This window comes from Procambarus clarkii, chromosome 70, assembly GCF_040958095.1.
Source record: "Procambarus clarkii isolate CNS0578487 chromosome 70, FALCON_Pclarkii_2.0, whole genome shotgun sequence".
Taxonomy (NCBI): Eukaryota; Metazoa; Arthropoda; class Malacostraca; order Decapoda; family Cambaridae; genus Procambarus; species Procambarus clarkii.
This window is the reverse complement of record NC_091219.1, coordinates 26,719,831-26,745,555: the sequence shown is the minus strand read 5'-3', so window position 1 is coordinate 26,745,555 and position 25,725 is coordinate 26,719,831. Positions and strand designations below refer to the sequence as shown.

Sequence of the window (25,725 nt, the reverse complement as noted above, 5' to 3'; positions counted from 1 at the left end):
GTAGCACGGGCTATGGTGATCCCGTAGCTTACCTGGCATAGGAGCGGGGGCAAGTAGCACGGGCTATGGTGATCCCGTAGCTTACCTGGCATAGGAGCGGGGGCAAGTAGCACGGGCTATGGTGAGCCCGTAGCTTACCTGGCATAGGAGCGGGGGTCAAGTAGCACGGGCTATGGTGATCCCGTAGCTTACCTGGCATAGGAGCGGGGGCAAGTAGCACGGGCTATGGTGATCCCGTAGCTTACCTGGCATAGGAGCGGGGGCAAGTAGCACGGGCTATGGTGATCCCGTAGCTTACCTGGCATAGGAGCGGGGGCAAGTAGCACGGGCTATGGTGATCCCGTAGCTTACCTGGCATAGGAGCGGGGTCAAGTAGCACGGGCTATGGTGAGCCCGTAGCTTACCTGGCATAGGAGCGGGGGTCAAGTAGCACGGGCTATGGTGATCCCGTAGCTTACCTGGCATAGGAGGGGGGTCAAGTAGCACGGGCTATGGTGATCCCGTAGCTTACCTGGCATAGGAGGGGGGTCAAGTAGCACGGGCTATGGTGAGCCCGTAGCTTACCTGGCATAGGAGCGGGGGCAAGTAGCACGGGCTATGGTGAGCCCGTAGCTTACCTGGCATAGGAGCGGGGGCAAGTAGCACGGGCTATGGTGAGCCCGTAGTGGACTTACCTGGCACTAGGAGCGGGGGCAAGTAGCACGGGCTATGGTGAGCCCGTAGTGGACTTACCTGGCACAGGAGCGGGGGGCAAGTAGCACGGGCTATGGTGATCCCGTAGCTTACCTGGCATAGGAGCGGGGGCAAGTAGCACGGGCTATGGTGAGCCCGTAGTGGACTTACCTGGCACAGGAGCGGGGCAAGTAGCACGGGCTATGGTGAGCCCGTAGTGGACTTACCTGGCACAGGAGCGGTGGTGAGTGAGTTAGTGATGCGCAAGGAACTCCAGTGATAGCTATCTGACGGAGGCGCCAAATATACTCTTCTCTCGTAAGACGCGAACACCTTGACATATATTCTTCAGGTAATATATTAGGTGTACACGTTGATGAAAACGTGTCGTCTGATGGACACTTGCCAGGTGCCGCACCTCACCTGGTCACCTGGTCAGGTGCTGGCAGGCACAGGTCCATTGATCAAGTGGGAGCAAGGCTCTTGCTAACGTCAGTGTTAAACACTTTAACAGCAGGGAAATAGGTACCTGGGAGTTGGTCAGCTGCTACGGGCTACTTCCTGGGGGTGGAGGCTTGGTCGAGGACCGGGCCGCGGGGACACTAAAAAGCCCCGAAATCATCTCAATGATAACCTCAAGATAGCATCACTTCACCCGGTAATTTGAAGATGTCTCAACTTCCAGTAGAAGAACTTTTTTCAAATAATAATTTTATATTATACTATTCACAGGGCTAAACTCTCCTTTTACACTATGCTTACCCCGATGGATCTATTCAAAAGTCAACAAGACCCACGGCAGCATTACCGTAGAATATACAAAGACAGCATATACACTCAGACCACAAGTGTGAAACTGAATAAAACTGGCTTAGCTTCACAGAGGCAGAGTTATCTGCACTACAACAAGCCACTACCACACTGAAGACCAGCGGAGGAGTAATATCCTGTGATTCACAGCCACAGAAGCCAACCACTTAAAAACTCATGTAAAATAGATCTTACGGATGTTGTAACACCCATTATAAACATCATTAATACACCGGGCAAGAGTTTCAGAGTCTCATTTGTATGAACACCATCTCACACAGGTGTTACACAGGTGTTGTCACAGGTGTTACACAGGTGTTACACAGGTGTTGTCACAGGTGTTACACAGGTGTTGTCACAGGTGTTACACAGGTGTTGTCCAGCATGCTGACACAGACAAGGCAGCTGATACTGCGTGTGATAAGCCTCAAATGGAATTGGATATAGGCATTCCGATCACTGTTGTAAAAACCCCAGTTTTTCAGGAAATTATTGATTGGCAGAAGAGAAGTCACTGACACTCAAAGGTCAGAAGCCACAAGTATAAAGAGTTGTAATTCTCGGTTCAAAATATGTTATATGTCCGGGCAGCAAAAACATTCACTTGGCAGTGTGGCATTGTAATTGAGTTAGGCTGGGATATGAATATCTATGGCAGGTGATATCTATGGCAGGTGGCTGCAGGTGATATCTATGGCAGGTGGCTACAGGTGATATCTATGGCCGGTGGCTGCAGGTGATATCTATGGCAGGTGGCTGCAGGTGATATCTATGGCAGGTGGCTGCAGGTGATATCTATGGCAGGTGGCTACAGGTGATATCTATGGCCGGTGGGTGAAGGTGATATCTATGGCCGGTGGGTGAAGGTGATATCTATGGCAGGTGGCTGCAGGTGATATCTATGGCAGGTGGTTGCAGGTGATATCTATGGCCGGTGGGTGAAGGTGATATCTATGGCCGGTGGGTGAAGGTGATATCTATGGCAGGTGGCTGCAGGTGATATCTATGGCAGGTGGTTGCAGGTGATATCTATGGCCGGTGGGTGAAGGTGATATCTATGGCCGGTGGGTGAAGGTGATATCTATGGCAGGTGGCTGCAGGTGATATCTATGGCAGGTGGTTGCAGGTGATATCTATGGCCGGTGGGTGAAGGTGATATCTATGGCCGGTGGGTGAAGGTGATATCTATGGCAGGTGGCTGCAGGTGATATCTATGGCAGGTGGTTGCAGGTGATATCTATGGCCGGTGGGTGAAGGTGATATCTATGGCCGGTGGGTGAAGGTGATATCTATGGCAGGTGGCTGCAGGTGATATCTATGGCAGGTGGCTGCAGGTGATATCTATGGCAGGTGGCTGCAGGTGATATCTATGGCAGGTGGCTGCAGGTGATATCTATGGCAGGTGGCTGTAGGTGATATCTATGGCAGGTGGCTGCAGGTGATATCTATGGCAGGTGGTTGCAGGTGAAATCTATGGCAGGTGGCTACAGGTGATATCTATGGCAGGTGGCTACAGGTGATATCTATGGCAGGTGGCTGCAGGTGATATCTATGGCAGGTGGCTGCAGGTGATATCTATGGCAGGTGGCTGCAGGTGATATCTATGGCAGGTGGCTGCAGGTGATATCTATGGCAGGTGGCTGCAGGTGATATCTATGGCAGGTGGCTACAGGTGATATCTATGGCAGGTGGCTACAGGTGATATCTATGGCAGGTGGCTACAGGTGATATCTATGGCAGGTGGCTACAGGTGATATCTATGGCAGGTGGCTACAGGTGCTACAGGTGATATCTATGGCAGGTGGCTACAGGTGATATCTATGGCAGGTGGCTGTAGGTGATATCTATGGCAGGTGGCTGCAGGTGATATCTATGGCAGGTGGCTGCAGGTGATATCTATGGCAGGTGGCTACAAGGGATATCTAACAGGTTGCTGCATGTGAGATATCCAATGGTGAACATTCCAGTTGTAAACTATGTGAACACGAGCTGGGACATACTCTCCAACACTATACCTGTGATGGCCCTGTTATCAATGATTTCAGACCAATTGGTATGAGGTGCTTGGAGCTCTGTAACTCCTTCATACACTCACGAATAGTGGAAGATATTCTTGTGCTCTACCTAAAGTTTGCTAGCACAGGCTAGTAGATCACTACGCAACACGCGCCATAGCCAAATTTGGACGTAATTTGAAATGAAATCGACTCACTAAAGTGACGTAGTGTTCCGTTTTCTGTTTGAGTCGTCCGGCGTACTCGGCAAGATTCGAAAAGTATTCTTTCCATTAACGTTTTTCATAACGTTTTGAAACTTTATGAGAATTTCCTGCCCACCTAACCTATCAGAGGACCCTTAACTTACTGTTGTTGAAAAAAATATCCCAAATTTATATTAATTATTTTTTTTTCATTTTCAAATTACGTCCATATTCGGCCATACAGGCAAACGGCCAAAAGTGACGTCGTTCTTTTTAAGAGGACAGGTTGTCCAACGAGCCTGTATTGGACTTACCTGGCTTAATATACCTCTAATATACCCCTCGGCCCTCCCATTCTAACTTCCCCTTCCCCTCCTTACCCCTACCCCCCCCCCAGAGTTCCTGCTACTGGAATTACACGGGGGAAATGTTAAGCATTGTTAGCAAGGGCGGACACTCTCTGACGTCGAGGTGGGGGGAGTTTAGGGGGGGGATGGGGGTGTGCTGGAGTGAGTGTAATGACTGGAACAATTTGGACTGTTGTGGGGGAGGACGCTGGAGAACAAGAGTGGCTGGCCAGGAGAGCAAACATTACGTGTTCACTTACGAAGTCTGTACATCTCTCTCTCCTTCAACAGGGCGGGTTAAGCTGTGTTTATTAAACGGTTTACGAGCTTCGCAAATTCGCAACTCGGAGTTATATTATTGTTATAGACAACGTCGTAGTGATTCCGAGCTGTTATACACACACACACACACACACACACACACACACACACACACACACACACACACACACACACACACACACACACACACACACACACACACACACACACACACACACACACACACACACACACACACACACACACACACACACACACACACACACACACACACACAGGGACGTTAGCAAAAACTTTTTCAGTGTCAGAGTAGCTAACAAGTGGAATGCATTAGGCAGTAATGTGGTGGAGGCTGACTCCATACACAGCTTCAAATGTAGATATGATAGAGCCCAGTAGGCTCAGGAACCTGTACACCAGTTCATTGACCATTGAGAGGCGGGACCAAAGAGCCAGAGCTCAACCCCCGCAAGCACAAGTAGGGGAGTACAACTAGGTGAGAACATACATACTCCAGGCGCCACCGTTATTCTACTCTTTAAAAGCAAGTGTGTGGGAGGCCGGTGTACCGTTGTGTGTACCGTTGTGTGTGCCGTTGTGCTGCGTGTACCCCTCTCTCATAGTTTTGTCAGCCTCACCAACGAGATTGTGTACCCCTCTGTACCGTAGAGGAGGATTGTCTCTTTTACGTTAGTTGCTCTTAAATACATGTGTGTACCGTCTGTACCGTACTCTGCATGCACCTCCCGTACAGGACAGGTGGTACACCATAACCGGTGTACCACCCCGTACTCCTGTATCGCGGTGTACCGCGCGTACTATAATATGTATACCGCTCCCTAGCATCCCATTAGTGTACATCACCTGTACCATATCTTCCGGGGTACCATACACGACTGAGGCCCTCAGCGTACCGTACCCGGTGCGTACCGTGTAGGTCGACCAGAGCTGGCCTGGTGGTACGTTAGGTCTGGCCTTGAAATAGGTGAAAGTGCCAAATGACGCCTCGTTTGATATGACAGATATTAAGTCGGTTTATCATAACAGCCCGCCATGGGAACAGCTGATTCGAGAGAACAGCTGATTTGAGAGAACAGCTGATGCAGGAGAACAGCTGATGCAGAACAGCTGATTCGAGAGAACAGCTGACGCAAGAGAGAGAGAGAGAGAGAGGCTAATTTCAATAAGAAGGTAATTCGGAGGGGGGGGGGGGCAGATGTAAACAAGGGGATGATGTGAACATGTGGCTCCCCACAGCCATTAACAGCTGCTGTGAGTCAGGTGTGTAAACATTTGGTCGCAGGTGAATAGCGTGGTGTTGGGGTGTGGGGGGGGGGGGGAGAGTGAGAGAGTTGAGTGAAGGCTTCACTCAACTTGATACCTCAATCTGAATGCTGACCGTGAGCCTCACCGCACGCACGCACGCACACGCACACACACACACACACGCACACACACACACGCACGCACGCACGCACGCACGCACGCACGCACGCACGCACACACACACACACACACACACACACACACACACACACACACACACACACACACACACACACACACACACACGCACACGCACACACACACGCTCACTTTTTCCAGCTTCGTCTTGAGCCCGTACCTTAGTCAAGCACAAGACGAAGCTGGAAAAAGTTCAGAGGTATGCCACTAGACTAGTCCCAGAACTAAGAGGCGTAAGTTACGAGGAAAGGCTGCATGAGATGCATCTTACGACACTGGAAGACAGAAGAGTAAGGGGAGACATGATTACTACCTGCAAAATTCTCAGAGGAATTGACAGGGGTAGATAAAGACAAACTGTTTAACGCTGGTGGGACGCGAACAAGGGGACACAGGTGGATACTGAGTTCCCAAATGAGCCACAGGGACGTTAAAGAGAACTTTTTCAGTGTCAGAGTAGTTAACAAATGGAATGCATTATGAAGTGATGTGGTGGAGGCTGACTCCATACACATTTTCAAGTGTAGATATGATAGAGCCCAATAGGCTCAGGAACCTGTACACCTGTTGATTGACGACTGAGAGGCGGGACCAAAGAGCCAGAGGCTCAACCCCCGCAAGCACAACTAGGTACGTACACGAGGAAGTACACCTTAGCTCTCTCTCAATCTCTTTATTTAGCCTGTTCTCCCAAACCCTCTTCCTCCCCCTCCCCCCCCCTTCCCCCATATGGGGCGGGAGGGGGTGTAATAGGCAGGGAAGGATGTGTCACTCTCCTCCCCCCCCCCCCCCTCTGCAGATCCCCTATCCCTCACTGTCTCACTTTTTACACTTTATTCACGCCCGGAGTGTGAATAAGGAGGTGGAGAGAGAGAGGGAAGACTGAGGGTGACACAGTGACAAGACTGAGGGACACAGAGAGGGAAGACTGAGGGTGACACAGTGACAAGACTGAGGGACACAGAGAGGGAAGACTGAGGGTGACACTGTGACAAGACTGAGGGACACAGAGAGGGAAGACTGAGGGTGACACAGTGACAAGACTGAGGGACACAGAGAGGGAAGACTGAGGGTGACACAGTGACAAGACTGAGGGACACAGAGAGGGAAGACTGAGGGTGACACAGTGACAAGACTGAGGGACACAGAGAGGGAAGACTGAGGGTGACACAGTGACAAGACTGAGGGACACAGAGAGGGAAGACTGAGGGTGACACAGTGACCAAAGACTAATGCTATAAGGGGTACAGAGACCCAGTCATCTATGGGGGGATACATTACGGAACAGAGGCCCCCCCCCCAGAGTGCTTCCCTCCCACAGAGATCCGCCTCTGGGGCCTCCGCCCCCCCATACCTATTGTATCTGTTGTATTTCTATCTCCCGACCCAATGTTGTCAAGACTTGCTCCTGGAGGTGCGGATGACGGCGGCGGCTTCCACCACCTCTGGTTCAAGGTCTGGTCACGGGTTTACCACTCTCACTCCACACAAGCATTTGTTGACATTTTTCAGGTTCGTTTGTTTCCAATGACCACCAGCGCCCCCTCGTTATGCTGCCCCCCCCCCCCCTACATGGGGAAAAGTCACTATCCACGTTATATAAATTGTCAGCCACACTTCCCTGGAAATATATATTAAATAAACTAAAATAAACTAAAATAATCATTAAATAAACTGAAATAATCATTAAATAAACTGAAATAATCATTAAATAAAGTAAAATAAACTGAAATAATCATTAAATAAACTACCCAGGTTGTCAATTTCCTTCAGTATCTTGTATCTTGTCATCATATTATATATCGCGTTCTTCTCTTTTTACATTGTCCTTGTGGTAAAAAAAAAATGTTCCAAATGTTCTTGTTATGCTGTGGTAGGTGAGGGTTAAGGTGGAGCTGCATACTCTAGGCACAGATCTAACATTCGTCCTACATAATGTTCTCAAGGTTCCTTGGTCAGCTTCTTGCAAATCAACCTAATGTTTGCTTAGCTTGTATATGCAGCTGATGGTGTTGTATTGAGGTGTATCTGAGATGTTATGGCTGGTGTAATACCCTCTTCCTAAGCCTATTTTTCTTTATGACTCTTGCGACCGCCTCTTTAACTTTGATACTTTACAATTTGGAGCAGTTAACTCCGGGAACCATTTGTTATACACTTCTTGCAGCCTGTCCAGGCCCAAGTGTAGCATTGTGCATCATCTGGAAGCATTGACACGAACCATCCTACCTCCTCCTCCTGCAGATCATTTGCACGTTTCTTAATTTACTCCTCTCCTCAGCTACTGACATGCCTTTCATAATAATATCCTTCGTTGAAAGATGTCTTGTACTAGCATTCCGCTCTGGCTCACCTTCAAGAGTTAAAACGTGTCCAGCTCCTCACACACCTTCCTCTCACAACCTCTGAGGAGATTTCCATCTTGTCTTAGTCTAATAAGCTGGTAACCTCTGTGCAGGCTTCTTCATGCATGTGTAGTAACCTCGTCTGCTTCATGGTTATAGCCACTAGACGTTTTCAAACTGGGGTTCTGGCTTTTCTTCTGAGAAAAGGACTTCTTCTCAGCGTCCTCTTCTCTTCCTTAGTATCTTTTAGTGCTGATGTTGACCAGGCCACACACTAGAAGTTGAAGGGACGACGACGTTTCGGTCCGTCGTGGACCATTCTCAAGTCGATCTGGTCAACTTACTTCAGCCACGTTATTGTGACTCATCGCCTGCATCTTTTAGTGGTGTTTGCCTCGATGCTCTGTTGTCTCTACTTACACTATGTCTTCTGGTTGTGGTGTGTGTTCTTGAGGTTTCTGGGTGAAGTATGGGGTTAATCTTGCTGTTTCTGTACTACTGTTTTCCTGGGTGGTGTCTCCTGATCTGTTGCTTTCATGTTTCTATATGTTGGGTATTCCATTGTTTTCGTTCTTTCCTTTAGCACGTGTGTGTGTGTGTGTGTGTGTGTGTGTGTGTGTGTGTGTGTGTGTGTGTGTGTGTGTGTGTGTGTGTGTGTGTGTGTGTGTGTGTGTGTGTGTGTGTGTGCCAGGGAGCGGAGATGAGTGTGGTCATTAGGATAACTTCGTGGTGCTGCGTTAAAGTTACCGCTAGTGTGATGTGCGCATGCCTCTCCTGAATATATTCACACGCACGCACACACACAGGCGGGGTCCAAGAGCTAATATAGCTCGATTCTGCAGACGCAAATAGTAAATACACACACACATACATGCATGATGAGCACAAATTTTGTAGATTGAAATGATGCAAACCCAATGAGAAGACTCAGGTCAGAGTGAGAGTGTGATACATTGCAAGCGGATTTGGACACACTCCAGAAGTGGACTGGAAAATGGTTGCTAGAGTTTCACCCAGCCAAATGCAAAGTTATTAGGATTGGCCCAGGAGAGCGAGGACCAGTACAGCAGTATAGGATGAAGGGAAGACAAATTATTCAGTCAGAAAAAAAGCAAGACCTGGGAGTGGACATAAGATCTGACGCCAGACGCCCACATTAGGAGAGCAACAACAGTTGCCTGGGTCATACTGGCCAACATCCGTGTGTCTTTCAGAAACTTGGAGAAAGGATTATATTCAGCAAAGATGTGACGCACTCTTGAATATGCGTCTTCAGCATGGAACCCTTACCTAAAAAAAGGAGAAGAAGAATCTTGAAAAGGTCCAAGTATATACAACGAGACTCGTTTCGGAGCTGAGGGGATTGTGCTATGAGGAAAGACTGAGTGAACAAGGACCTTACCACACTGGAGGAAATGAGAGATAGGGAGGACATGACAACAATGTCAATTCTGTAAATGTAAATGTCAACAATGTAAAATTCCGAGGGAAATTGACAAGGGGCCAAATTCACGAAAGCACTTACGAACGTGTACATCTTTCCTCAATCTTTGACGGCTTGGGTTACATTTATTAAACAGTTTACAAGCATGAAAACTTGCCAATCAACTGTTGTTATTGTTATAAAGAGCCTCCTGGTGCTTCGGAGCTCATTAACTATTTAATAATTGTAAACAAAGCCGCCAAAGATTGAGAAAAGATGTACAGGTTCGTAAGTGCTTTCGTGAATCTGGCCCCTGGTAGACAGACGCAAATGAGTTATAGAGACGCCAGGAAGAACTTTTCCAGTTGTTGTGCTGTCAATAAATAGATTAGGTTAGACGCAGAAGTCGTTGAGGCAAATTCGATTCAAAATTTTTAATGTAAATACAATAAAAACGTGAGAAATGAGTCATTATATTAATCTAGGAACGTTCGGAAGGCGGGGCTAGGAGCCGAGCTCGACCCTGCAAGCACATCTAGGTGAGTACACACTGAGTAAATAAACATGTCTTCAGGAGTTGAGTCTAAGTTGAGATGTTTGGGGATGACGCGAAATTAATGCGTCATCCGCAAACTACGCATTTACGGATGCGTCGTTTTAGTTAAAGAAACGAGTTATGGCTGATGAGGATTGTAGGATCCTCCAAAGAGGACTTAAACAATGTTACAAAGATGGTCGGAGAAATGGCTACTGGAGTTCAACACGAGCAAGTGTAAAGTGATGGAAACATTACACACACACACTGACGATAATGATGATAAGGAGCACAGACACAGAATAAAACTACAACACGAGGACACGCATGGAATCTTGAGACGCAAATGTTGTTGTTGTTATAAGATTCAACTACTCGCAACAAGTTCCAAGTAGCACGGGCTATGGTGATCCCCTAGCTTACCTGGCACAGGAGCGGTATTGAGCTTATAAATCATGTGATATATAGATGAAGAAAGCAGGGAGAGGTGACACCACAGAACAGGTGCCTATACCCACCTGAACCCATCTGGATTACTGAAGACAATACCAGTTATTATATATATATATATATATATATATATATATATATATATATATATATATATATATATATATATATATATATATAAACTCGGAAAACGGGCTCTTGAGAACAACGTCTTGACAAAAAAGGAAAGTCGACCGCAGCCTAAGACGAGGCCAACCATGGTAGTCGACCTCCAAGTACCACCCAACCTTACCGGAAGGTGTCACTCCCTGGGGGGATACTGACGTCACCCTGAGGGATACTGACGTCACCCCTGGGGGGATACTGACGTCACCCCTGGGGGGATACTGACGTCACCCCCTGGGGGGATACTGACGTCACCCCTGGGGGGATACTGACGTCACCCCTGGGGGGATACTGACGTCAACCCTGGGGGGATACTGACGTCACCCTGGGGGGATACTAACGTCACCCCTGGGGGGATACTGACGTCACCCTGGGGGATACTGACGTCAACCCTGGGGGGATACTGACGTCACCCTGGGGGGATACTAACGTCACCCCTGGGGGGATACTGACGTCACCCCTGGGGGATACTGACGTCACCCTGGGGGGATACTGACGTCACCCTGGGGGGATACTGACGTCACCCCTGGGGGATACTGACGTCACCCTGGGGGGATACTGACGTCACCCCTGGGGTAGACTGAATAGGATGAATCACTCAGTGTTTACACGTGAAGCTGACGTATCATAAGAATCATACGTATCATACGTAACAGGTTTGTCATCCTCGTGAGATGATCGAGGGGGAAGCACTCAATCATGATAGATGATCCGGATGATTCTAATCATCCTTCAAAGATGACCGACATCACGTTACAGTTCCAGGTTTCCTTTGAATCATCCCAAAGTTCCCCACCTCCAGGTGTTTACAAAGTGGTAGTTACTGGGTATGGTGGGGGAGGGGGGGGGGGGTTAGTCAGCTGGTGGCTGTCAGTCTTCAAGACGCACGGTCAGAAATGGTCTTTGACTCTGCCCTGGGTCCTAACTCGGGTCACGGGGTGTCTGGAGGCAAGCGGGAAGGGGTTGTGTGCTGGCGGTGGTGTGGAAGGGTCAAGATGGTGTGTGTAGCGAAAGTAGGTGAGGGTTGAGTGCGTTTGTGGAGTTATCCTGTGTGTGGGAGCAGCTGTGGGTGGGAGCAGCTGTTTGAGTTGAATGGTGACGCCTACTAGTTAATTATAATGTTATTAACAAGTGTGAACCGAGCAGTTTCTTAGAGGCAGCCAAGAAACATGGAGCACTACTGCTCAACTCCTACCCCTCTCGTCAGCAGGAGGTGCAAGAGCTTTTATGAAGCACAACTTCGCTCCCATGTTGACCAGACCACACACTAGAAGGTGAAGTGGACGACGACGTTTCGGTCCGTCCTGGACCATTCTCAAGTCGATTGTCTCAATTCTCAAGTGGAGAATGGTCCAGGACGGACCGACACGTCGTCGTCCCTTCACCTTCTAGTGTGTGGTCTGGTCAACATTCTTCAGCCACGTTATTGTGACTCTTCGCTGCCGTCTTGAGCATTCACCACTCTTCTACACGGCGCCCTGGTCACCATTATTGATCCCTCTTGAAGATAAAGTAAAATCGTAAGATCGTTACATCAAGAAGACTTCTCCCTAGTTGTGGTCATTGTGGCTGGACTGGTGAACGCATCAGGGCCTTCTACAGGAAGAGATGTCGAGATCCCTTACCTCGTGGCCAACCTGGAGAAAACAACTACAACTTGAGGCGCTCAGCCTTCTACAGTCTCAAGAACATTGCTCCATCCTCGAGCAATCCTCCTTTGCCTGACTCGTACTTGGAACACGTCAACCGGTACACTGAAGGTGCACACAGCTGGCTCCGGCTTCAAACCTAATCCTAATATGCAATAACTTCACATTAGGTATAATTCACATCTAAATAAAAACTAATACTATGTCGTTAAGAGCATTAGTTTTTAGAGCCAGGCTTTAGATGAGCGGATGTATAACGGCTCTTAACTTGCAGCCTCATTTACGAATATCAGCACCGTGTATAATGAATCCTGGTCTGTGTTGAGAGAGAGAGAGAAGCAGAGAGAGAGAGAGAGAGAGAGAGAGAGAGAGAGAGAGAGAGAGAGAGAGAGAGAGAGAGAGAGAGAGAGAGAGAGGCACAGGGAGAAACAGACACACAGAGCGAGAGAGAGAGAGAGAGAGAGAGAGAGAGAGAGAGAGAGAGAGAGAGAGAGAGAGAGAGAGAGAGAGAGAGAGAGAGAGAGAGAGAGAGAGAGAGAGCAAGAGAGAGAGAGAGAGAGCAAGAGAGAGAGAGAGAGAGGAGAAGCAGAAAAGAAAGTTGTGAGTGTTCCCTGAAGCATCTAGTGTCTGACAACATAAAAACCAACACAGGGAGTCGTCCTGGAGCAGCCCTCCTGCACCACCACACACCTGCACGCTCCCTCGCTTATATTCACTCCACCTATACATATGTAATCATTACCTCTTACTCTCGTATATATATAAACAAATATGTGTGTAAATCACGAAAGTTAACACGTGATGAAAAATGTGACAGTGTCAGACCACGGAGGAAGAATTGAAACAGGAATTTCCTTAAGTACTTTCGTATTTAATAATACGAAATAATACACCCTTCTGCAGATGTATTATTAAATACGAAAGTACTTAAGGAAATTCGTGTTTCAATTCTTCCTCCGTGGTCTGACACTGTCACAAAAATATATATTATCACGTTATTACTTCTAGCCATGTCTTAAGAGATATGGGCAATATTTATCTTTTCAGCATCTAAGTTATTAGAGTGGGCTGCGTAGTTTTGGTGAAGAAGTCCTTGTTACCGCACGTATAGTGTGAACTTCTTTAGCTTCATACATGTGTTAAACTTTGTGAATCACCAAAAAATTGAAACTTGAAAAAACTTGATTTATTAATATTTGTATCTAAATTTTGACTCAAAATTACAGTAGACTATTTACCTACGAGATGATGACGCGTCGTGATAACACGATAACACGTCATCATGATGACTACATAACCTACATTTTGATTTAGAAGCTTTATTTACCCAGCGAGTTATATAAATCATTACTGCTGTAACTTCTTATTGGAGTTGAGAATTGATTAACCTGTTAAAGGAGGGGGACAGGTGGAGGGGTATATACTTTCTTCAAGAATATAGGGCTCGTCCTCCAGGACCTTCTTAAGGTCTTACTTACGGGACAGGAAGCCAGAGTGTATTCATACACGTTTGGATTTTATCGAGGTTGCTCACCCCCCCCCCCTTCCCCCAGGGTCGAATTACTGACCCAGGATGCAACCCCAACACAAGCTGACTAACTCCTGAGTGCCTACGCACTGCTAGGTGAACAGAGGCATTAGGTGGAAGGATATGTGCCCAACCATTTCTGTCCCGCCCGAGATTCGAACTCGGAATTCTCGATTGTGCGTCGAAATTGAACCCGACTGTACTATCGGGAGTGTAATGTATGTACTCTCTTCTCAGACCTCTGCTACTAACGGAATAAGGACTCCGGACATAGACTTTATTACGTCTATACCTTGACACACAGACAGGCTGACACACAGACAGGCTGACACACAGACAGGCTGACACACAGACAGGCTGACACACAGACAGGCTGACACACAGACAGGCTGACACACAGACAGGCTGACACACAGACAGGCTGACACACAGACAGGCTGACACACAGACAGGCAAATGGCAATGCATTAGGAAGTGATGTGGTGGAGGCTGACTCCATACACAGTTTGAAGTGTAGATATGATAGAGCCCAGTAGGCTCAGGAACCTGTACACCAGTTGATTGATGGTTGAGAGGCGAGACCAAAGAGCCAGAACTCAATCCCCGCAAGCACAATTAGGTGAGTACACAGACAGGCTTAGACAGTCAAACACTGTTTTCTTAACTGATGAGGATTATCTTGAGATGATTTCGGAGCTTTTAGTGTCCCCGCGGCCCGGTCCTCGACCAGGCCTCCACCCCCAGGAAGCAGCCCGTGACAGCTGACTAACACCCAGGTACCTATTTTACTGCTAGGTAACAGGGGCATAGGGTGAAAGAAACTCTGCCCATTCTTTCTCGCCGGCGCCTGGGATTGAACCCAGGACCACAGGATCACAAGTCCAGCGTGCTGTCCGCTCGGCCGACCGGCTCCCATGATGAAGTTATAAATTCCTAACTTTTTTTTTAACTCAGCAAGAGTAATTAAGATAACACTTACCATTACCATTGAGTCTCAACTGTCATTGTACTCCTTACATCGTGTGTGTGTGCTTGCGGGGGTTGAGCGCTGTGCTCAGACAGTGCTCAGCACCTGTCCCCTCGCTGCTGGGGCATTCACTGTATTTCTCACCTGTTCTTGGGTAATTACTGGCTGTTTAACACCTGTGTTCTCTCTGTCTGCCATCTGTTTATATCTACTGTTCCCCCCCCCCCTCTCCCTTGTTTACCTTGTAAACTCGGTCAACATCTGCTCTGCATCTTCTTGGTCTCTCGCTTTCACTTATTAATTACATTCGTCGATTTTTTTTTTGGAATGATTCACTTTCCGATCGTCATCTGTTTTATTTACATGGCGATAGTCATTTGTTGGGAGGCGTGACGTCATACGCAGGCAGCTAGCTACCCAGTGGCTGAAACTTGCTCCGGTAACGTCGATTCAACGTTATAGACGTTGAATAGACGTTAGATACACGTTGAATCGACGTGGTTTGCTCAGCATGTGGCCACTGAGGAAGGCCTTCGTGGCCTCTCTGGGAATTACAGTGCATGTTGTCTATTGACACTAACGCCATCTGTTGGTTGGAAGACTTTCTAAGTCACTGGCGGGTAAGTGCGTCGGGCGGCGTGTGTGTGTGTGTGTGTGTGTGTGTGTGTGTGTGTGTGTGTGTGTGTGTGTGTGTGTGTGTGTGTGTGTGTGTGTGTGTGTGTGTGTGTGTGTAATTACCTAAGTGTAGTTTCAGGATGAGAGCTACGCTCGTGGTGTCCCGTCTTCCCAGCACTCTTGGTCATATAACGTTTTGAAACTACTGACGGTCTTGGCCTCCACCACCTTCTCACCTAACTTGTTCCAACCGTCAACCGTGTGTGTGTGTGTGTGTGTGTGTGTGTGTGTGTGTGTGTGTGTGTGTGTGTGTGTGTGTGTGTGTGTGTGTGTGTGTTGAGTGCGTTATGTACCCACTTATGGGTAATAAGGTAGTGGTAATACTGGAGGGTTTTAGAGTATTATGTAATAACTATTGTAACGAGGGAGAGTGTACGCCGCCATCTTGCTCCTGCTGTCTTGGGTACTGCCTGCTCTCTCTCTCTCTCTCCCTCGCTCTCTCTGTGAGAAAATATGTTGTCAGGTATTGAGAAGGAATCGTTAAGAGTGGTCGAGTCGACAGTAAAGATAAGGATAACGGAGAGTTATCCGAGCCTGTTTGGCTTCCCCCCCCCCCCCCCAGACACACACACAAAGTGTGTTTGTGAGTCAGTCTCCTCAGAGAGAAGTCTCAGAGAGAAGACTGTGCAGGATATGATGGACTATGTCACCCAGAAGTGCCAGGAAGCTGCAGAACAGGTTCATCCCAGTCCAGAAGGAGAAAAAAGGAAAAGCAACAGAAGAACCCATGGTTCAACCAGGAATGTAAGGTAGCGAAGCAACTGAGTAAAAGGATATGGAGAAACTACAGGAATAACAGAACACCAGAGAGCAGGGAGAGATACCAGAGGGCAAGGAATGAGTACCTCAGAGTGAGGAGGGAAGCAGAGAGACCGTATAAAAATGACATCGCGAGTAAAGCCAAGACCCAACCAAAGCTGCTCCACAGCCACATCATGAGGAAAACAGTAGTGAAGGAACAAGTGATAAAACTGCGAAAAGGAGAGAACAGATTCACAGAGAATGACAAGGAGGTGTGTGAAGAACTTAACAAAAAGATTCCAGAAGGTCTTCACAAAAGAACAGGGCCACACAAAATTAAGTGCCCTGCACTTAATGAGGAGGAAACAAACCCCGGCAATCTTGGAGGATTTTGACCTCACCAGTGATGAGGTCAAAAGGAATCTCTTGGAGTTGAATGGGACAAAGGCTGTCGGGCCTGTACAGTACACACATATAAACAGGACACATAACATGTAGCAGGAAACAACATATCACCGTGAAGACTCGATGGATACCCTGGTCGTGGGAAGATGAAGACACCTGTCACTTGGGGGGAAGTAGGAATCCCTTCTTACGAGGACTGGTTGATGGGGTTCCGAGAGTTCTTTTACTCCCCAAGCCCGGCCTGAGGCCAGACTTGACTTGTGAGAGTTTGGTCCACCAGGCTGTTGCTTGAAGCGGCCCGCAGGCCCACATACCCACCACAGCCCGGTTGGTCCGGCACTCCTTGAAGGAAACAATCTAGTTTCCTCTTGAAGATGTCCACGGTTGTTCCGGCAATATTTCTGATGCTCGCTGGACTGAAATGTGTTCCAAGAGGTTGTAAGTAGCACGGGCTATGGTGAGCCCGTAGTGGACTTACCTGGCACATGAGCCGGGCAAGTAGCACGGTGAACTGATGTAACTGATGTATCTGAACTGATGTGAACCAGATACACTGATGAACCTCTATGCTCAGAGTTCCTCTGACCCAATAAACCCAGTTTGTGTAACCCGAATAAGCTGTTGATATTGGTAGTAATATGGTGTGTGGTGAGGCACACACCTGACCCACTAGTCTGGCTATGTCAGATTAGGCTTGCAGGTGTTTGATATCACACACACACACCTGGCTAGCATGCCCAGGTATGCTGCACCGTCCGGGACCTCTGTGGGAGTCACTGGATGCGACGCTGTCTTCTTGAAGCAGTCATGTGTGTTCCTTCACAGTAGGCAGGACTGGCTCCTTGCTGGGAGGTGTTGGGGTGTGTGTTAGGGCTCTCACTACGGTACTGTGGTCTACTGTGTCACAGTGATGGGTTGAGTTGATAAGGTAAAAGCAAGAGACTGCGTCAGGAAATCAACTTCTTTAAGACCCCGACGAACGCTGCTGTCATTGGAGCACGCAGACACAGACGTGGCCACAGACGTGGCCACACAATGACCAACCACACACTGACCTCCTTGGCTAGGCCACCACCAATGATCGATTGATGAAGATTAACCCACCCAAGATTGATTGATTGATGAAGATGAAGCCACCCAAGAGGTGGCACGGGCATGAATACCCCGTAAGTGGTGTCCCTTTTGAGCCATTACCAGTATCAAGAACTGATACTGGAGATCTGTGGAGGTGCAACTGCACCCTGCGTGACGGGAGATGTCTCCCGTGCCACCCAAGAGGTTTGCACGGGCATGAATAGCCCCATATAAGGATGCAGCCCCACACACACACACGCTTAACTAAGGCGCCCATCAGGTTAACATCTTCAGGGGTAAAAAAACCTTGAGCAATTAATCACTATTCTGAGCCACTGGCATAACCAGACGTGGTGAGTTGGGAAGGCCACAGGATCAGCACAAGAGGTGTAACACACACCAGGAAGTGTCATCCCAATACTTGGCAACGCCTGAACACGGTGTCGACGCCTGAACACGGTGTCGACGCCTGAACACGGTGTCGACGCCTGAACACGGTGTCGACGCCTGAACACGGTGTCGACGCCTGAACACGGTGTCGACGCCTGAACACGGTGTCGACATCCTGTATGAACACAGTTACCTGCTTGTATATCCACAGGTACCTGCAGGTATATCCACAGGTACCAGGCTGAGCTACAGCGGTAGTCAGCGCTCGTCCTACAGAGGTGTGAGGCTTGAGAGATAACCTTTGTTAATAGTGTATTATTGCTGCGCATTATTTAATGTTGTACTGGAAATTAAAATTGCATTCTGCCTGTAGGGGGCGAGTTTATTGGGCAGTGCCACTCATCCTGTGAGTGGACACACCGCCATAGTGACAGTATTGGGCAGCGCCACTCATCCTGTGAGTGGACACACCGCCATAGTGACAGTATTGGGCAGCGCCACTCATCCTGTGAGTGGACACACCGCCATAGTGACAGTATTGGGCAGCGCCACTCATCCTGTGAGTGGACACACCGCCATAGTGACAGTATTGGGCAGCGTCACTCATCCTGTGAGTGGACACACCGCCATAGTGACAGTATTGGGCAGCGCCACTCATCCTGTGAGTGGACACACCGCCATAGTGACAGTATTGGGCAGAGCCACTCATCCTGTGAGTGGACACACCGCCATAGTGACAGTATTGGGCAGCGCCACTCATCCTGTGAGTGGACACACCGCCATAGTGACAGTATTGGGCAGCGCCACTCATCCTGTGAGTGGACACACCGCCATAGTGACAGTATTGGGCAGCGCCACTCATCCTGTGAGTGGACACACCGCCATAGTGACAGTATTGGGCAGTGTCACTCATCCTGTGAGTGGACACACCGCCATAGTGACAGTATTGGGCAGCGTCACTCATCCTGTGAGTGGACACACCGCCATAGTGACAGTATTGGGCAGCGTCACTCATCCTGTGAGTGGACACACCGCCATAGTGACAGTATTGGGCAGCGTCACTCATCCTGTGAGTGGACACACCGCCATAGTGACAGTATTGGGCAGCGTCACTCATCCTGTGAGTGGACACACCGCCATAGTGACAGTATTGGGCAGCGTCACTCATCCTGTGAGTGGACACACCGCCATAGTGACAGTATTGGGCAGCGCCACTCATCCTGTGAGTGGACACACCGCCATAGTGACAGTATTGGGCAGCGCCACTCATCCTGTGAGTGGACACACCGCCATAGCAGCATGTACAACACTCCCCAATAGGAAGAAAACCCGCTGGGTTGTTCATCCTGTCACTTGTACCCAGACACAGCTGGGACTTGCTTAACTGTCTCAAGTGAACAGCTTAAATGGAGTTATACATATTCCATGGCACACCGTCATACATATGCCCCATGTTATACACTCTTACACATGTATGTTAATTTCTTCATAAATTATACACATACACAAGGGGGTCTGGTAGCTGAGTGGATAGCGCGCTGGACTTGTAATCCTGTGGCACGGGTTCGATGTTTCTTTCACTGTTACGGACTGCTTCCTGGGGGTGTGGGGGTGTGGATGTGTGTGAAAAAAAATGAGTTAGTTAGTAGTTAGTAACAGCTGATAGACAGTTGAGAGTCGGGCCGAAAGAGCAGAGCTCAACCCCAGCAAGCACAACTAGGTGAACACACACATATACATATGTATTCCACATACATATTAGAGTCATACGACTTGTGCATGAAGAACAAACCCGAGGCAACAGAGTTCCGCAAAGGAACTGCGTAAGTCGTTATGCTCTATATAATAACACAAGATAACACAAGATAGTAAGGATGTCCCGGCAAGTTACGACCATTAGTCTCGCCACTCACCACCTTGTTCTCTGAAGGAATGGCTTCATTCCTCTCTCTAAATATTGGTCTAGAATGTTGTGTTTACACCAGTCTCGCAGTGGTGGGCCGCTCACTCCACGTGCCACCGGCGCTACACCTGTATAAACTTCCTTATCACGTTAGCGTGTGTGTAAACATGTGTACAGATATGTAAATGTTTGAGCACAACTTGAGCGCTCCCCCGGCGGCCGCTGGCCCCTTCGGGACTCCCTTAGGGACTACCACAAGTCACATCATTCATCAGGACTCTACAGTCTTCTACGGTATAGGAGCGTTGAGGAGCTGCTCTTGGGACGTCCCTGGCAGCTAGGCCAATGTGCAAAGGCTTAATAAAACCGGAAAACAGGAAAACTTGCCACCCTGGGAGTTGATGGAACCAGGAGATAGCAAGCCACCCAGGTGAGCTGAGGGTCCCACGGGGTGACAAGCCACCCAGGTGAGCTGAGGGTCCCAGGAGGTGACAAGGCACCCAGTGGGAGCTAGCCAAACCGGCCGCACCGCCGTCTCAGAGTTCCCTGACAGACCAGACACGTTCCTACACTGACTGCGTCAGGAGCCCCGCCTCATAGCCCGTTGTTGACACTCTTCAGTGCTGTTTAGTCTGGTGTAGACCACAGAGTACTAACACCACTGGTAAAAGTAGAGAGGTAGACGAGGTGACTCTTTGAGAGTCCTGCCACACCACTGAACACTTACACTCACATGACCACTGTGGTAGGGAACACCTGTGGCAGTGACAGGTGTTGAAACTGTGTTCTCTTCACAATTCCCACTACACTATTTGCCTGGTTTGAACAAGTGTGTCAATTTTGAGAGAGAGAGAGAGAGAGAGAGAGAGAGAGAGAGAGAGAGAGAGAGAGAGAGAGAGAGAGAGAGAGAGAGAGAGAGAGAGAGAGAGAGAGAGAGAGAGAGAGAGAGGGAGAGGGGGAGGGGAGAGGGTATTGGAAGCTGCATAAGCAAGAAGGCGAGAGGAGTAAGAGCAGTTTCATTAAGGTTGTGGGTTGTGTGTGTTATAAGTGGTGGAGATACACGAGGTTGCCCACGAACACCCAGCGATGGCCGGCCGGCCGGCGGGGGGGGGGGGGGGCAGACGCACATCAAACAACATAAATTTTATCTTGTGTGTTTAGGTGTTCCTCGAGGAGTGTGTGTGTGTGTATGTGTGTGTGTGTGTGTGTGTGTGTGTGTACTCACCTATTTGTGCTTGCGGGGGTTGAGCTTTGGCGCAACCCGTGTATATGTGTATGTGTGTGTGTTATATGTGTGTTTTTTAGAGTTATGTCAAGTAACGTGTTGTATTGTCGTTACAGATCACTGAGACGAGCCATTGTGTGGCGCCGACACAGGTTCCTTCACCTACACAGGTAAGGTCTGGCCCGCTGCTCTCGTGTCTGGGGCGAGCTGCATCAGGGGGGTGATGTAGAGGGGTAGCTCTTGTCCGTCCCTGTGTCCCACAGGGAAGGGTGTGGCGGCGTCAGGCTGGGGCTGGTGTAGGGGGGGGGGGTGCTGGCCGCCACTGTGGCAACTTGACCCTAGGGGGGGGGGGATGTGCCCTCGTGGTAATCACTTACAACCCACTGTAATTAGTGCTGTTATCTACTCCCTATCCATGGTTAAGTTGGATTGAATTTTACGTTAGCTTAAAAATGTTATATTATTCTCAAAAAAATGTGAATTATGAAATTCAAAAACGGTTTCAGCATCTTCTAGAATTTGACATTGAAGAAATATACCACAATAATTTAAATTTTAAACCCTGGATTTATAATACAACACAGTTATAATTTTAGAATGCTCTCTGCTCCGGACAAAGTTTCACTTGGCGGCTTACAAATATAATATGACTGGAACCCTGTTAAACCTTGAGAGCATCAGAAATATCTAGACAAATATCGAGTTGTTTAACCAGGAAGATTGACCATTGGTTAGCACACTTTACCCTGAGAGGCGGCGTGACTGTGAACCACAGAGGGCGGCAGAACTGGAGCTGCCAGGCGCCGGGTCTTGGAGGGACCTGACGTTGGATGGATGGGATGGGACGGGACCCCATGAAGGTGACAATGGCTTTGAACGAGCATTGGAATTACGGAGGATTGAAATTGAAATTGAAAGAGACCGGGAATGCACACACACACACACACACACACACACACACACACACACACACACACACACACACACACACACACACACACACACACACACACACACACACACACACACACACAAACACACACACACACACACACACACACACACACACACACACACACACACACACACGAGAGAAATGAAGAGGGAAAAAGAACCACATCAAATGAAGGAAGGTAGAGAAATAGAGGAGAAAGAGAGGGAAGAGAGAGAGAGACAATTTAGCAGCCATCATAAGGGCGCCTCGCTCGCTGTTAATAGCGGCGAGAGGCTCCTCCGACCACCGCCGACACACTCCCTATTTACGAATACAAATTTAATTAAAACCAGGTAGCATATCGTGTGACAACGATTTTGGTCTCTCTCGTGACAACGTGGTTGGGTCAGGTATATAGCATTACAAACCTACTGATGTAGGTTTGTAATGCTGTTGCAGGTGTGTGTGTGTCTTGGTCGCCTAGTTGTGCTTGCAGGATCGAGCACCGGCTCTTGAGCCCCGGTTTTCGACCGTCATTACTTCAGTGCAATGATTCATGTCCCCGCGGGTTTTCTTATCATGTTTACAGTTAAAGTTGTGTATCAGACTGGCTTGGGCAGCTTCCTCGTCCGGGCGGGTCCTCTTATTTACGACATTTACACGGAAAAAGTTCTTTCTGACAGCTCTATATCAGGTGTTTTGCTGCTGCTGCAGGTGTGTATTGCTGTTGCAGGTGTGTCCTGCTGCTGCAGGTGTGTCTTGTTGCTGCAGGTGTGTCTTGCTTCCCAGAGGCCCACATAAAAAAAATATCATCAGCGGCATATGCTAGGTTGGCCAACATAAGAACTGTCTCTAGAAACTTGTGTAAGGAATCGTTCAGGACCTTGTATACCACTTATGTCAGACCAATCCTGGAGTATGCAGCTCCAGCCTGGAGTCCATACCTAGTCAAACACAAGGCAAAGTTAGAGAAGATTCATAGGTATGCCACCAGACTTGTCCCAGAACTGAGAGGTATGAGCTACAGGGCAACCTACCTTGAGGCTACCTTGAGGTGCTTCCGGGGCTTAGTGTCCCCGCGGCCCGGTCGTCGACCAGGCCTCCTGGTTGCTGCTGGCAAGGCTACAGGAGCTGAACCTCACGTCTCTGGAAGACAGAAGAGTAAGGGGAGACATGATCACCACCTACAAAATTCTCAGGGGAATTGACAGGGTGGACAAAGACAAACTGTTTAGCACGGGTGGGACACGAACAAGGGGACACAGGTGGAAATTTAGTACCCAAATGAGCCACAGAGACATTAGAAATAATTTGTTTAGTGTCAGAGTAGTTAACAGATAGAATGCATTAGGCAGTGATGTGGTGGAGGCTGACTCCATACACAGTTTCAAATGTAGATATGATAGAGCCCAGTAGGCTCAGGAATCTGTACACCAGTTGATTGACAGTTGAGAGGCGGGACCAAAGCTCAACCCCCCGCAAGCACAACTAGACGAGTACACAGGCTTCCTGTCCCGACAACGGAAAAGGGCGAGTGATGCTGCCCTGTAAACTCGCTTATCGGGACAAAATATAACAATAAAAATAAACCAGATTGATACATCGTGGACCTAGGCGGCCATTCATGGTGGCGTGAGTGTGTGAGTGTGAGTGTGTGTGTGTGTGTGTGTGTGTGAGTGTGTGAGTGTGTGAGTGTGTGTGTGTGTGAGGCGCACTCACACGTCTGGGTGACCAGGTTCAAGGTTACGGGGTAACGGTGTGGTCTCCAGCGTGAGGAATGTGGGAGAACCCCCCAACCCCCCCCCCTCTCCCACGCCCTCCCTCTCTCCCTCCCACAACTCCCACCCTCCCATCCCGAGCACCAGAAATGCCTGAACCTATTACCACTATCTTACCTTGCCTTAATTTCGGGCATCAACGTCCCCGCGGCCCGGTCTCTAACCAGCGCCCCCCCCCCCTTTCCCAGACTTCAGGCTACGCCAAGAGGAGACGCCCCGCTCCCACAGCTGATGGACCTAGAGCTGGCGAACGAAGCCCACCTATACACGTCATACCCCGCCAAAGACACGACGTCGCTACAACGTTACAACACGTTTGAAGACGTAACAAGTTGTAACAACATTCTAATACATCATAGAATACGTTATGATAAGACGTAAGCACTTTATTACAAGTTGTAACAAGCAGAAAGTAAGGAGAGTTACGTTATGTGTTTGAAAGGGTTTAATATACTAAACAACGCTCCCCTCAATAAAAAATAAATTAATAATAATGGGAAAATTGATAAGAGTCATTCGAACCAGGACACAGATTAGTTAGTAGATGGAATGCATTAGGCAGTGATGTGGTGGAGGCTGACTCCATACACAGTTTCAAATGTAGATATGATAGAGCCCAGTAGGCTCAGGAACCTGTACACCAGTTGATTGACAGTTGAGAGGCGGGACCACAGAGCCAGAGCTCAACCTCCGCAAGCACAATTAGGTGAGTACAATTAGGTGAGTACACCTGGTACTGCCAAACACACGCCTCAGACCGCTCAACCATGACATGGTAAAAAGCAATGAAAATTGAGATTCAACTGAATCCTCTAGATGGGGGTTTCTGAGGCTTCCACTGAAGCCAGGTCAAGGCTTCACTCATTCCCCCCTCCCCCCCCCCCTATGCACTCTAGCTGTGGTAATGGCACTTCTACCACCACCGCTTCGCTTCTCTTTTGAAGAGAAGCGGTGGTGTTAGAACTCCTATAACACCCCACATGAATCTTGAAGAGCATGTCGTGGTGTAGTGGGGTAAGGCTTGTGTGCTTGGGAGTACCCCAGGGGACAGGTTCGACTCCTCCGCACGGCTCCTACTGATGTTCTCACTGATACGTCACGTTAAAGGGATTTATTTGTGATGATAGTAAATTATTATTATTATTTATTTACGATTATATATATATATATATATATATATATATATATATATATATATATATATATATATATATATATATATATATATATATATATATATATATATGTCGTACCTAATAGCCAGAACGCACTTCTCAGCCTACTATTCAAGGCCCGATTTGCCTAATAAGCCAAGTTTTCATGAATTAATGTTTATTCGTCTACCTAACCTACCTAACCTAACCTAACCTAGCTTTTTTTGGCTACCTAACCTAACCTTACCTATAAATATAGGTTAGGTTAGGTTAGGTAGGGTTGGTTAGGTTCGGTCATATATCTACGTTAATTTTAACTCCAATAAAAAAAAATTGACCTCATACATAGAGAAAAGGGTTGCTTTATCATTTCATAAGAAAAAAATTATAGTAAATATATTAATTCAGGAAAACTTGGCTTATTAGGCAAATCGGGCCTTGAATAGTAGGCTGAGAAGTGAGTTCTGGCTACTAGGTACGACATATGTCTATATATATATATATATATATATATATATATATATATATATATATATATATATATATATATATATATATATATATAAATAAATGTTGAAATACATATGAAGACGCTGCCACACACACACT

General features: G+C 48.1%; 1 protein-coding gene across 3 annotated transcripts in view; it reads left to right on the top strand.

Moving 5' to 3' along the window:
- The window catches only part of LOC123744859 (protein FAM43A), a 168,342-nt gene that overhangs the window by 84,605 nt on the left and 58,012 nt on the right, over positions 1–25,725 (top strand). For 2 of the 3 annotated variants that reach the window (XM_045725046.2, XM_045725047.2), the window contains one exon: positions 21,367–21,420. The exons of the other annotated variant lie outside the window; for it this stretch is intronic. The gene's annotated coding sequence lies outside the window, so the exon portion shown is untranslated. The remainder of the gene's footprint in view (positions 1–21,366; positions 21,421–25,725) is intronic. 3 annotated transcript variants of the gene reach the window in all.